Here is a 14,134-nt window from a genome sequence, read left to right as displayed (position 1 = left end):
AGAAAGATTGAAAGAGAGAGAATATGAATGAATGCAGATTTGGCCAAGACTGGAGAAGCTTTGTTTTTTCTTATAATGTCACATCTCCAATCCTGAGCTCTGACATGGAAAACATGCTTAAAGGAACTACACCTTTCCTGAAATAATAACCTGTCCAGGGTTGGCCAGAGATATTTTGCTGCCTTAAACACATCAACAAAGGGCATTGCCTGCCAGAACCTCGGTCAAAAGTATCAAATCCAGACAATTTATTTTGGCACAGAATATCCCATCCCTGCCGATAAAAATACAATATTGCCACATTGGCAGGCTATTAGTTTGCAGATTCAACCACTGTGGATCAGCACATTCCATACTATTCAATGGTGGCACATGCACAAAGATGCTCAGATGCATGCACATCGCAACCAATTGAATAATAATAATAATAGGTTTTATTTATATACACTGCTCCCTCGGGTTACGAAATTAATTCGTTCCGCGGCCGCTTTCGTAACCCGAAAAGCCTTCGTAAGCCGAATTGCCATAGGCGCTAATGGGGAAAAGCCGCGTTTCGTGCGAAAAAGCGCCGAAAAGCACCAAAAAATTTTTTCGTAACCCGAAAAACATTCGTAACCCGGAACAATTATTTCCAATGGGATTTTTTCGTATCCCGGAAATTTCGTAACCTGGGTATTTCGTATCCCGAGGTACCACTGTACCGCTCAATCACTCGGAATCCTAGTGGTTTACAATAGAGGGGATAACAGACAGTTCCCTGCCCACAGGCTTACAATCTAAAAGACACGACACAAAAGGAGAAGGGAATGGTGAGGGAGGGAGGGAATCAGGTCCAGCATTCTTCTCTCCCTCTGAGGCCTGGACCAAGGCAGATGGACCGGAGGGAGGGCTCTTCTTCTTCAGGCTAGCCCCTGATGGAACTGGGCCTGCCTTCTCTCTCCCTCAGAGGCTGAACAATGACAGTTAGTGAGGGAGGAGCCTCTTTCTTCAGGCTAGCCCCTGATGGAACTGGGCCAGCCTTCTCTCTCCCTCAGAGGCCGAACGATGACAGTTAGGGAGGGAGGAGCCTCCTTCTTCAGGCTAGCCCCGGAACTGGGCCAGCCTTCTCTCTCCCTCAGAGGCCGAACGATGACAGTTAGGGGGGAGGAGCCCTCTTCTTCAGCTAGCCCCTGATGGAATGGGCCACCTTCTCTCTCCCTCGAGGCCGAACGATGACAGTTGGGAGGGGATGGAAAGCCGATCCGGGACTGTCTTATTAGCCCCTAGGAACTGGGCCAGCCTTCTCTCTCCCTCAGACCGAACGATGACAGTTTACGGGAGGAACTACATCTGCAAGGTACACCCCAGAACTGAAATACAATGACATAGATGATTCAGTCTTTGGTATTTAATGGTCTTTATTTTATTTTATTTGTTTTGTTTACCTAGCATTTTATCTATTTTTAATGGTTGCCTTTCCAAGTCTTAGGGGTTGTCTACACTGACAAAAAATAATTCAGCTTCACCTCGCATTTTCCTGCAGTGACCCCCTTAATGCCACTCCTACTCGAAATAAACAGGAACAAGTCGTTCTGACTGCAACACATTTCCCATTCCTAGATTCAAATTCATACAAAAGGGATGCACTTTTCCCAGCATTATTGTCTTTTCTAATGAGTCCTGCCTTCTCATGATGTGGCCAAAATACGACAGCCACAATTTGACCATCTTACCTTCCAGGGAGGTTTCTGTCTTAACCTGCTCAAGGGGCCATTTGTTTGTCTTTTTGATTGTCCACATTATCCTCTGCACTCTTCTCCAGCACCACATCTCAAATGAGTTTAATTTCTTCTTGTCTGCTGTCTTCACTGTCCAGCTCTCACAATACATGGCGATGGGGAATACTATGGCTTGGATGATTCTAATTTTAGTGTTCACTTGTATATCTCTACTCTTTAGGATCTTGTCTAGTTCTTTGATAGCTGCTGTTCCCATTCCTTCCTTTTTCTTGTTTCCTGACTGCAGTCTCAATCCAAGATATGGGCATGCCTAGGCAATTTTATATTGTCCTGTTATTTTGGGAGGCCAACCCTTGAATGAGTTTTATTTTATCCAAACTATTCCTTAGCAGGAAGTTTTAAAACTCATCAGTCTACCTGCTGATTATTAAAACACCACCACACAAACACACACATGCACACACACACACACATGCACACACACACACACACACAACTGCAGAGAGCATAGGCCAATGTGCATGATCACATTTAATTAACTCTCCTGTTCTGAGAGAGTGGCTATACAGTAACTCCAGCATAGGCAAAAAACAGGAAAAACCATATTAAGAACTTTTAAAGTAGAGATGCAGGATACATGGAATTCCCAAGATGTTGCTGGACCACCGTTCCCATCAGCACAAGCCAACATTGCTGCTGGTGAAGGATAATGAATCTCCAAAGACATCTGAAGGGCCATGCATTCCAAATCGTAGTTTTAAGCGAAGTAGCCACAAAAGTTAAAGCCATGTGTTGGGTTGTAAATTGAGCATGCCTTGTTATCATGCCAGCACAACTTGCAACCAATGAATGTGGGCCACTAGCCATGTATGAAGAGTCATCCAGGATTTTGTAGATTTCTTACTCAGCTTCCTGCATGAGACTGAAAAAAACCCAAAACAAATTGTCAAGCAACTGGTAGGCTTCAGTATCTTTGCACATCACACGGGAAGTTATTCTAAGCCGTCTGGATCACAACATGTTCTGGGCCACACAGTTGAATCATGTTCTGCGCTAGGCAAATAGCACCAAATGCAGGGGAAAGCAAACCATCAGAGATAGCCACAATTAATGTTTTAGAATGATAACCTATTTGATGGTGGTGGAACACAAAGCAGAGATATACATTCTTAATTTTTTTTTGTCCTTGCATGCAGAAATGAACTGTAAGTTTCTCCCTGTTTTAGGGGAAAATAAATATGTTTGCACTCATCGAGTATCACAAAATCCCCCCAATAGACTTAGACAGGAGGTCCAGGAGGGCAACGGCTGCAGACCAGTGGATAGCTGGAGGAGCGTTGAATTTGGTGTGCAAAAATGTAACTTTTCGATGCTCTGTCAATCTCCTACTTGACAAGCACTGGAGACTTCCCTGGCCCTAATTTTCAAAACAAGGCAGTGAGAAGCACATTCTGCCTTGGCTCAAGGCAACATGGAATAGTTGAAATGGTGCTCCTGCAGTAATATTTGCGCAAAAGGAAGCTTTCCTTCCAATACAAAAAACAGCTTTTAAAAAGCCATTTCATCATACTATAGCAGGAAAATAAAAAGTTAAAACCCTCCTCCCACTCGCCTCTAGCTATCCTGATCACCATCAGCCTCAGAATCCTTCCACCGTGCTGTTTACATTTTAAAACACACACATTGTTAAATGCACTTTAAGTGCAAGTTGCCTTTAATGGTACATGTAACCCTTTGCTATTAGCAAAGTAGGGGGCGGGGAAGAGTCAGAAGGTGGCCATATATAATTTTAAAATTAAAATGAGTATCATTTATATTAATTATGAATGTTGTTGTGTGCCTTCACATCATTTCCAACTTATGGAGACCATAAAGCGACTTATCATGGGGTTTTCTGAGGCTGAGAGTGTGTGACCAAAGTCACCTAGTAGGCAAGGAACTGAACCCAGACTTGGAATCCCAGTCCAGTGCTCAAACCACTACAGTGCACTGGTTATCTCATATATGTGTGTATGTGTGTATGCATGCGTGTGTATCTGTCTCTGTCCGGACATGTGTGTGTGTATCTGTCTCTCTCTCTCTCTCTCTGTGTATAACTGTGTCTATGTATATAAGTCTGTCTCTCTGTCTATCTGCCTGTTTATATATATTTCTGCGTGTGTCTGTGTGTGTATATATGTGTGTCTGTATCTGTGTCTGTATGTTTACATATATATGTGTGTGTGTCTGCATGTAAGTGTGAGTATGTATGTCTCTCTCTCTATATATATATATGAGTGTGTGTGTGTATGTCTCTCTATCTCTGTCCATGTATGTGTGTGTGTGGTGTGTTGTGTAGACTGGGTCTGTGTATTATATGTATGTGGTCTGTCTGTTTATATAATTTTCGTGTTGTCTGTGTATATATGTGTGTCTGTCTTGTTGTCTGTGTTTACATATGAGGTTGTGTGTTTCTGATGTCTGCCGTCAAAAACGGACTTTTAAAGGGGATTTTGCTACAGTACAAACTATATGTTGTTACATCTTATGCTGCTGTGCTGCAAGTATCTTCAATTGATTTTCTCCCAGACCTTTTATTTGGATTCTGTTGATATAGCAGTTTGACAACCTTCACTGCGCCAAACACAGCATTCAACATTTATTTCATCGACACTGGTTGACTTTCACCATGACCATCAGTGTTATTTCATGTGTACTACTGTTGAGTGTTTGTGACACCATTGCGTCCTCGATATTGTGGACTACAGACATATATGTTTTATGAATTTGAGATACGCCCTTGTTTCTGTTTTTCTTCGCAATATATTCTGCATATATTCATTTGTTTGTTTCCGCTCCTCTCTTTTGACTATTGTAGAGTCAACTTGCTTGCTCGTTGTTTGATCTGTGTGTATATCATATGTGTAATCGTCTGTGTCTGTATGCCATGTGTTTCCAAGTGTCGCTCGTGGTGTTGATGCATGTTGTTTGTATTACACCACCTTTTGTAGTGCTTGTCCGGGTATTAAAAATGCTTCTTTTGCATGCATTTTAAAAATTGCCTGTTACTTTCGTCGGAGGTTGGCAAAGATGGCGCTGACACGTCCTGCGACCTTGATAAGATGAGAAATCCCACAGGCAGGTTTTCTTTTCTTTTTCCTCTTTCTAAGCAACATAATCCTACCAATTTATGATTCCATGATTCTATCACTGGCACAATGAGCTTTTAAAATGTTCCCAAGACCCATACTATTGGCCATGCTTCCTTTTCTTTAGGCCGATCAAACAGGGCAGATAAATCTGAGCCAGCGCTTTTTGGGAATCCTGCAGGTCGCTCTTCCCCATGCCCAGATGCTACAAAGAACAAACGGACGCAACAACGAAAGAAGAAGCAAATGACTATTGATTTGCTCTGCTCGCCATTCTCCCCACCCATTTAGTCTCAAAGACTAAAGCAACTGTATGCAAAACTTTGCAGAGTCCTATACAAGACTTTATTATTATTCTTATTATTAACCTTATATTTATGAACGCGCTGTTAAGAATACACCAGCGCGTACATGCCACAATCTTTTAGTTAGAACTTGTTCCCTGCCCTTCAGGCTTACAATCTAAAAAAGACATGATACAGAAGGAGAAGGGAGTGGTGATCGAGGGAAAGGGTAAGATTGGGTCCAAGCAGTTCCTCTCAACCTCCGAGGCCTGAGACCAAAGGCAGATGGGACGGATGAGGCGGGCAAGGCTTCAATAATGGATGGTTAGACTCATTATCCAGGGGTCAAAAACATAATCACAAGTAGGAATAATACATATCCAGTAATCGGAATACAGGAACAAGGATCGATAATACAATGCCAAAACAACGAACATCGATAGTAATCAGACCGATTGTGCGATGCCAGGGGAGGGAAGGGCTGTCTGAACTCGGATGTGTTTTCAGCTCGTTTTGAAGGCTGGTTAACATTTTTAAAGAAGTGGCTGAGCTCTGGCTTGTGGAGAGGGAAGAGGTTCCAGGAGCTGAGGGGGCAGAGGGCAGCAGGGGAGGCCCAGCCAAGTGAAAAGGGGCGAACTCCGGGAATGGGGTCAGGCAGAGGTATAGGAAAGCCTGGGCTGAGACAGCAGGACCTTGAACTAGCCAGCATCGTGGAAGGAGGTGCCTGGTCGCGGGAAAGGTGAGGAAGAAATGAAGGGTCTGATACAGTAAGCGAGGGCCCAGTCCATGGCGGGCCTTTGACATGTTCGACAGGCCGGCACGCTTATAACTGAATGCGGGCGAAGGAGAGAGGGCAGGGGAGCCAGTTATGAAGGGATTCCAACACAGGAGAAGATGTGGGTCAGAGCGGTGGTTTTGGAAGTGATTAACTGCCGTTGCAGCTTGAATGCTGGACAAGAGATTAAAGGATCCGGACTGGAGTGAGAGGGATAAAAGGGGAAAGGAGAAGCCCAGCCAGGAGGGACATTACAGTAATCCAGGTCGTGAGATCAAAAAAACTAGGGCGATGGACCAGGATCTTTGCAGTAGAGGCAGTGAGATATGGTTCGGATTTTGGCAATATTGTACAAAAGGAATTCTACAAGATCTACAAGCCTTGGCTCTGTTTGGTCTGGATCTGAGGGATACACGACAGAGAAGAGTCAAGATTTAAAAGCCAAGACTAGCGGGCCTCTTGCTGGATGGTTGAATGGAACTGTTGTCCCACAGAGGACAGAAAAGGGTTGTGAAGGTTGGGCTTAGGCTGAAAGACAAGAAGCTCCGTCTTTGGACCATGTTTGAGGCTTCAACACGCCGATGGCGCGCATGCCACTGTGAGATTGAGACGCGTAAGGCAAAGATGAGACTTGCTGTCAAGCCTTGGAGAAAGGCTCAGGGGCAGTAGGAGAACAGAAAGGCAGGAAAGATCCAGCTGGGTGTCATCGCATACAGCAGATGGTAGCGAAAAGCCACAAAAAAGAGCTAATGAGTTTTCCTAAGGACAGTGTGTGCAGAGAAGATGAAAACCGAAAGGGGACCCAGGAAAAGAGCCTGGGGAACTCCATACAGATTTAAGGAAACAGGAGACGAAGTCTGACCCCTGCAACTACTTGCAAAAGATTTTTTCTGCCCAGAACAAGTAATGATACTAAAGCAGTCTGGAACAGAGTCTGAGAACCCAAGGTCAGAGCGGTATGTCAACTAGACGACCGTGATCAAACAGTGTCACAAGGTGCTGAAGACCGATCGAAGAAGAATGATCAGAGAGTAAAGGGCATTAGCCTTGGCCTGTAACAAGGTCATGAGATCTTAGGTGAGGGCTGTCTCTGTAGAATGCTTGTGGCGGGAAGCCACACTGTGTGTGAAAGGGGGATCAAGGCTGGAAATTGGCTTCTCAAGAAGAGAAACTCAAGACAGCGAGCCGAAATATCGACAAATATAGCCGCTTCCAAAAACCCTTTAGATTGATAAGAAAGGGCTCGGACGAAGAGACAAAAGCAGAGAAATAGGACGAATTTTTTTTTTTTTATTGTTTATGTGTTTTTTTTTTTTATTTTTTTTTTTTGTTTTTTTGTTGTTTTTTTTTTTTTTTTTTTTTTTTTTGTGATTCAGACTCTAGACAAAGAGGCAGGGGTCAAAGAGAAGGTTTTTCAAGACGTGGGCAGAAAATGAGCTGAGATGTTATGAATAGAGTTCCGAGGGGGGAAGGGATGGAGCCTGTTCGCGACGAGGAGATTGAGATATGGAGTAGAGGAGCTGGGATGGGCATGAAAGGAATGTGGGGAGCTTTTCTAGACGATTAAGAAGACGAGTCAGTGAATAGGATCAAGAGGGACAGGTAGGGTGGCTAGCAGGTTTTGGAAGAGTTCAGAAGCGTAGAGAGTTCACTCCACAACGATGTGGCAGGGGAGGAAGAAAAGGAGGAAAGACAGAAAAAATTTGTCTAGGGGCGAAGGCGAACCCGAGTTAAAGAGAAAACGAAGCATTAAGAGAGAAGAATGAAAGAACGAAGGAGCGAAATATCTCTAGACCGCGAAAAGACGTGGTAATCTTTAGAGAGGGGGGGAAATAGTTAGCAAAGTCATTAGGGAGAGACAGAGAGAAAGATTGAGAAGAGAGTACAAGGAGGAGGAGGAGAGGTTAGTTTAAGCAACGACACTGTTTGAACTCCGGTGAGAGAACAACGCTGCGGGGGGCGCCTCCATTGGAAAGAGAGATCAGTGATATTTTTGTAATAAATTCTGGTTTTTCCTCGAGAGGGCGCGTGACAGAGGAAGAAAGAAAAGAACAAATTTTGAAATGGCTATAAAATCAGCCCCACTCCTTGGACTTTTTCTTTCCAAAGACGTTCGGCCGCTCTAGAAGCAGGACCGATGAAATTTGAAACTTAATGTTGGGGGAAAGCCAGGGCTGTTCGGTTCACTCGGACTGGGATATCTTTCCCTTGCTGGAAAAAGGAAGAACAAACATGGGGTAAATTATCTAGAGTTCAGTTTCGCATAGGGTCTTATAAACAACCTTGATAGAGCATAAGTGAAAAGGGACACAAAATTCAGCAACGCAAGCACCTTGAAACAACCGAACACTTCTCCTATTCGAACTGTGTACAAGATTGGTTTCTTGCTCAGAATAAAAAGAGGTGTGAGAAAAGAATAGGTTGACATTAATAGGGGAAAATGCCTCAATCATGCAAAATAATAATTAAATAACATCTTGTGACAACTTCCAGATTCTTTGTTGTTGACCCAAACATTTTTTCCTTTAACAACGTTCTTTCCTCGCCCAACTCCAAATTTGGGGACTTTTTAGAATGTCCGATGAAAATGTTCAGACAGTCAAAGAGAAGGTGAGGATAGTGACACCCAGAATTTTCTGCTGTAACTGGTGGAGGTTGAAGAATGACAGCTAAGAATGCTAACGCTTCTGCGGTTTTGGTTGCTAATCTATAGAGAAGATTTAGGTTAGTGTGTTTCTCCTCCTTTTGAACTTGTCCTGGATATTGGTTGGTTGTATTGGTTAGAAGCAAGAATGCCATAGTGAGAAACAAGGAATGCGTGGTAAATCAGCTGATAACCATTAAATCCTAGAGTGTTCCACGCAAGGCTCCACTGACTGTTTTGACAAAAGAAATACAGAAGAACGAAGAGGAATAGCTGATAACTCTAGCATAACGGAGATCTGGTTTAGAACATTCTTATAATTGTTAGACATTCGTTAGCCTGGTGTCCTGGGTTTGAGAGAGTGGTGAGTAGGCGGACTATGACTCTGGAAGCCAACTGGGTTCGACACCCTCGTGCCCAGCCCGGCAGCCCACCTGACTTTCGGGCAAGTCATCCCTCGTACCTACAGCCACCCAGAGGCTGTGCAGAACAGAGAAAGAAGAAAGAAACAAAGGCAACCTGCCCCGCGGAACCTCATAGCAGGTTCATCTTCTGTTGCCTGCTTGCGTTGCCTTCACGTGGTTTTCATAATTATATGAGGCGCTCCCCTAGAGGGGCGGCAACCTCTATATCGTAGGGGGTATGATTTTTCTTTGCCAAAGATTTGTTAGCGCCGTATGTGTAGACGATGAGTCTTGTTGGGCACTGTTGCGACCAAAATTGAAAGAAAGGAAGTGGGCAGCATTAGCTTTGTCCTAACGTTCAGTCTTCTCCTCAGATGTATTGCGGGAATATGCTATCTGCAGGAATCTCAAAGCCGAAGTCTAAGAATAGGAACACGCTCAGGCTGCCACAACTTACTTCCATTCCAGAGAAGTGAAGTCTACAACGAGGTTTGCCACACTTATGTACTGGATTCTACAACGACTAAGATCACAATCTATATATCTATACTAAGTACGAGATAACACAGCTATTGTAGTTGTTCAGAGGAGGCGATTCATACCGGCATAGCACTAGGCGTGATTAATATTGGCACCTGTTTAACCCTGAGATATCATCATCATTCATCACCACCTAACCCATCATCATTAGATTCCACTTCAACTAACAACCCACAACACTCACACACACACCCCTGATCCCGCCCCGCCCCCACCTGATTTGTCCGCTGCCTTTCCGCCCGTGCGGATTAAAAAGGAGACGCAAGGGAGGCCCACCTAGCACTGGGTTCCACCTATGAGTCCACGGGGGAGCAGGAAGGCGGAGGAAGAGGACGAGAGATCCAAGTGGCTCAGCGCCAGCCCGATCCCTTCTTTCCGAAGCCCACCAGGTCCGCTCGACAGAATGCGGATTCTCCTGTTTTTGTGGCTCCTCTACTCCTTTCTATCTCCTTCGTCCTCTCTTTTCGCTGCTGCCTTCTGGGCGGGTTTTCTAGAGGCACGGCAAGCCACGTGCTGAAAACACGCCACTTTTTTAGCCACCGATATCCCCGTTGCCGCGATTTCCCGGGCACGCCCGAGGGCAGAAGCACGAGCCGAGGAGCCGTGCTCCCTCCAGCTCAGAGAACGACGACGAAGCCAATGAACAACCTGAGCCTCCCAATGCCCCCTCAAGAGAGCGAGGCCAGCCCAGATCTCCCCTCCCACAGGATGGGTAAGAGAGAGTAGAAGGTTGATGGGCATTGTGTCAATCCGTCATCTGCCAGTATATTAACTTCCCGGACTTTGGTATCCCGCCGTTTAACTGCTGTTGGACTCCAGGGCCTTGCTGCAGCCACATGGAAGAATAAGCCCGGTTTGGCGGACCACCGCTTTAACGTTCTTTTCTGGCTCAAAGCTGATAATGGCCAGATTCTGGGAGTTTGGAGTTTGTCTTGGGGGTGGGTGGGGGCCCCATGCAACAAACATCCAGACTCCAGGAATTTCCATAGCAAGGAGCTCGACCAACGAGTTGAAGTCTTAAGCTAGGGCCAAAGCGGGTTTATTTCTCCTGCAGCAGGGGGGGGGGGGGGGGGGGGGGGGGGGGGGGGGGGGGGGGGGGGGGGGTCGTGGCATGCCCAGGTTTGTGTAATCAGTTTACTTTTTTCTTATGGGGAACTAGCAACACCCAGAAGTCCCCCATGATCAGCGTTTTCATTTGAGGGATCTGTGCAGTGTCCCAGTTAAATCGCCCCCTTAACAAGTATGGTGCGATTGAGAGGCAGCGACTATGGTCCGTCGTTGTGAGCTTTGTAGTCTTGGGATGGGGGGGGGGAGACTGGAGCTCTTGCGAGACCTGGGTCTTCAAAATCTCCCGCTAAGCCGTACATCCCGAAGTTGGGAATGATCGACAGTCTCACATGTCTCTCTCAGCCCTCCAGGAGGGTCGAGGCGATGGACCAGCTGGCAAAGCCCCTCTGTACAGTCAACTTGCCAGCGGATGGATAACAACCAAGTAGTAAGTTGGTTGCTGTAGGGTAAGTCCGATAAGTCAAGAAGTTATTTAGAGCAGAACTGTGAGTAAATTTTTGTGAGTTTCAGTCTTCCCAGAATTCCATAGACTTTAGGGATGTCCAATCATGGCTATTAAATAGGCCTTCTCGTGGACATGATGTCCAAAAGAACTCTCTTCTCTTGCTTAGAAAGACGTTGCAGTTTTGTTTAGGGAATACCTGGGGTTTTTTACGAGAGGCGCCCCAGAAGACAAAAACATGGGCACCTGGCTTAGGTACATATGGCATTTGCCCCTATTTCAAGTACTCACGAGATGTGAGCTTTCTTTTATCGGGGCAATTACATTTCCCAGAATCACCTCGTTACCCTTGCACAAAGAGAGGTAGGGTAGAGAATGTTTCAAGATGATAGCCCGGCCGAGGGTTTCAGTCTTGCTTTTGATGTATCAGTAAGCAGAGAGATCTTGTAGCAACCTTTGAGGAGTCATGACGACAAGAAAGAATAAGTATTGGCAGATGGTGCGTTTGTGTTTCCCCCCTTTCTGGCCTCTACTGCAAAATTGCTGCAGTGTGCGCAAACAACGGAACAACTGTGCTGGGTATGGGTACTGTGCATTTTATTCAGAACTGCAGTATAAGGTTCTTTTGGGGACTACAAGCTCCCACAGAATCCCCCAGCAAACGTGTCGATCTTGAGTTGTGTCTGGGTTTGAGATCTACTGGCTTGCATTTGTCCATACCGCACAAAGCAAACTTTTATGAGCTTTTGATTTTCTTAGCTTGGTGTTACATTATCCTCCAAAGATCTGTTGGACACAACTGTGTGCATTGCCTCTCTGTGGGTTGTTGTAGTGCCTTATGCTGGTGAAGGCATGACTTATCAAGTCACTTTCAGCCCTTGATGGCAACCCTAAGGGGCAAATTTATCATGGGGGGGGGTTTTCATTACCCGAAGCCCGAGGTATTTTTGCCACATTAGTGCCTTCCCTCTGAGAGGCTGAGATTCGCCACTGTGGAACTTGCCCATAAGGTCATCCACACCGAGTGTGTTTCAGTGGCTGACGTGGGGGTGATATCGAACCTGGGTCTCCCAGTGGTGATAGTCCAACCATGTCAAACCGACTAGCAACGCATGACTGTTCATGAACTCCGCCCTTTATTCATCACAACAACCCTTGCCCATGGGCATAGGTCAAAGGGGGTATTTAAAGTTAAAGGGATTGCGCTAAGGTCACACAAGTGACGTAGTTACCACAATGAGTAGCAAGAACTTATTATCTCTGGGTCCGAGCATGCAATTCCCCAGTCTCAGCACTCTGAACCACTACACAACATGTTGGGTAGATGCGCCTGACATCTGACTATGACACTTGTCAAGAAGGAAAACCTTGTTGATAGGGTTCGCTTTATGAACTTTGAAGGCGTCATAGACACACACACATGGTCTGGAGTGCCTAGAAATCATGCAGCGAGGCAGGAGCAATGCACCTATATTTCTGCTTCAATCTAGTGGCTCTGCTCTCTCAACTAGCCTTTCCCCATGAATCTTGTTTTGAGGCACATGGGCAAGCTTGTAATCGCTCACTGAAATAGCAACAATTTTAACCCACTGCAACTCATGAAATTCATCAGTCGAAGCGCCTTTTGGGAATGTTCCTTAATATGGACCATAAGGTGGCCTCCTTGCTTTCTATGGCCAATCGAATCTTTTTTCCTCGTCAGAAATAAAAACATACTCCTGAGAATACATTCCTAATCTGGGGTTCAGCACAGCCAGATGAGAGCTTGGAAATAACCCACATTATGTTTGACACTGGGCAAAAAATAATTTAGATGACTTTAATTAAGCACTGTAATGAGTGGTTTTAAAATAATTTTTTAGAGTGAGTCATGAGTACCAATTTGTATAGAGTATGTGGAATCACTTTGCGCTCTCCAGATGTTGTTGGAACCTGAAGCTCTTCGTGTGGTGCTTCCCCACATATGCTAGCTTAGGGATGAAAGGCACCTTCAGTCCCATCTGCATTTGTAAGGTACAAAGTAAGGGACGGCCTTCTCTTAGCTTAGGGATTCCCAATCGCCCAGGCTCAGTCTGTTGACTAGTTATTCCTTAAGATACTTTGAGCGTTGTTGGGTCATTATTATACTGATGATATATAATATAGTTATAGATATATATGATATCCTATAAGTGAGAACAAAAGTGATGGGTCATTGAAGACACAGCTGTCTTGTTTGGAGTCAATGAGTAGCAACAACGAGTGTTTTTCTTGTTGACAAGAAAATATTCCCAAAGCTACTGTCCAGGATATCGCTCTGGTCTATTTTTCTCCCTTATGAGTCTTTCATCGCCCACACCTCACAAGTTTGTCTGAGCCTGTGAGTCCAAGTAACTTCAATGGCCAAATGGACACGACCACTCAGTACCGACCTAGGATAGCTGTTTTTGAACTCTCTTACGTTCTATCGATTAATATGTTGTTTTGTCCAACTGCGCACATCACTATGCTGCACAGTTTATGTGACAAATGTGTGCTATTTAGGTTTACCAAACCAAAACGTGCGGCACACTTGCCTTGGTCAGTGTGTCCAGATAATATTTACAGGTTGGCATTCCCACATCTGCTGGCATGGATGATCCTTTTGCCGCAGATGATTTGATGTATCTGCAGAGTATCAATTAAATATGTCCCTTCCTCTAACGATATCTCTTTTGGTCCCTTACTGCCCAATGGACTCTCAATAGCTCTATAGCCAAACGTTTCAGACACCGAGAGATTGTACACTCGGAGGTAGGTGGAGGAAAGAGGGAGATGTAGAGCTTCTTAGAAGCGAAGAGAATCACTGTTTCTCATTGCCATTCGATAGGTTGCCTTCCAGCACAATTCTGTGTGCTCGTGTTCAAAACCTCCAGCAGGATGTTTGTCACGCATTAGAGAGTGGCAATTGCGCAAGGACCTTGCCACTGAGAAAGTGTCCGAGTAGAGATGTTATTTCAGGTTTTAAAAAAATTTAATCTGTTTTTTATTTGCAAGTAATGGGTTCCCATTCTTTCAATGGGGTGCGGCGGTTCCTGCATCCCAGTATACCACACGTGAATGTGGACGAGTGGAACCGTCTATAATATTTTTAAAAATGAGATAGTGGTTAG

At 45.0% G+C, this 14,134-nt stretch overlaps 1 long non-coding RNA gene across 1 annotated transcript in view; it reads right to left on the bottom strand.

Moving 5' to 3' along the window:
- Window positions 1-2,236: 2,236 nt before the first annotated feature.
- The window catches only part of LOC121935705, a 14,318-nt gene continuing 2,420 nt past the window's right edge, over window positions 2,237-14,134 (bottom strand). The window contains exon 2 of the long non-coding RNA XR_006104839.1: window positions 2,237-2,640. This is a non-coding gene — a long non-coding RNA (uncharacterized LOC121935705). The remainder of the gene's footprint in view (window positions 2,641-14,134) is intronic.

The sequence above is a fragment of the Sceloporus undulatus genome, chromosome 6, assembly GCF_019175285.1.
Source record: "Sceloporus undulatus isolate JIND9_A2432 ecotype Alabama chromosome 6, SceUnd_v1.1, whole genome shotgun sequence".
NCBI classification, from domain to species: Eukaryota; Metazoa; Chordata; class Lepidosauria; order Squamata; family Phrynosomatidae; genus Sceloporus; species Sceloporus undulatus.
Note: the sequence above shows the minus strand (reverse complement) of the source record. Positions and strands in the feature narration are given on the sequence as shown.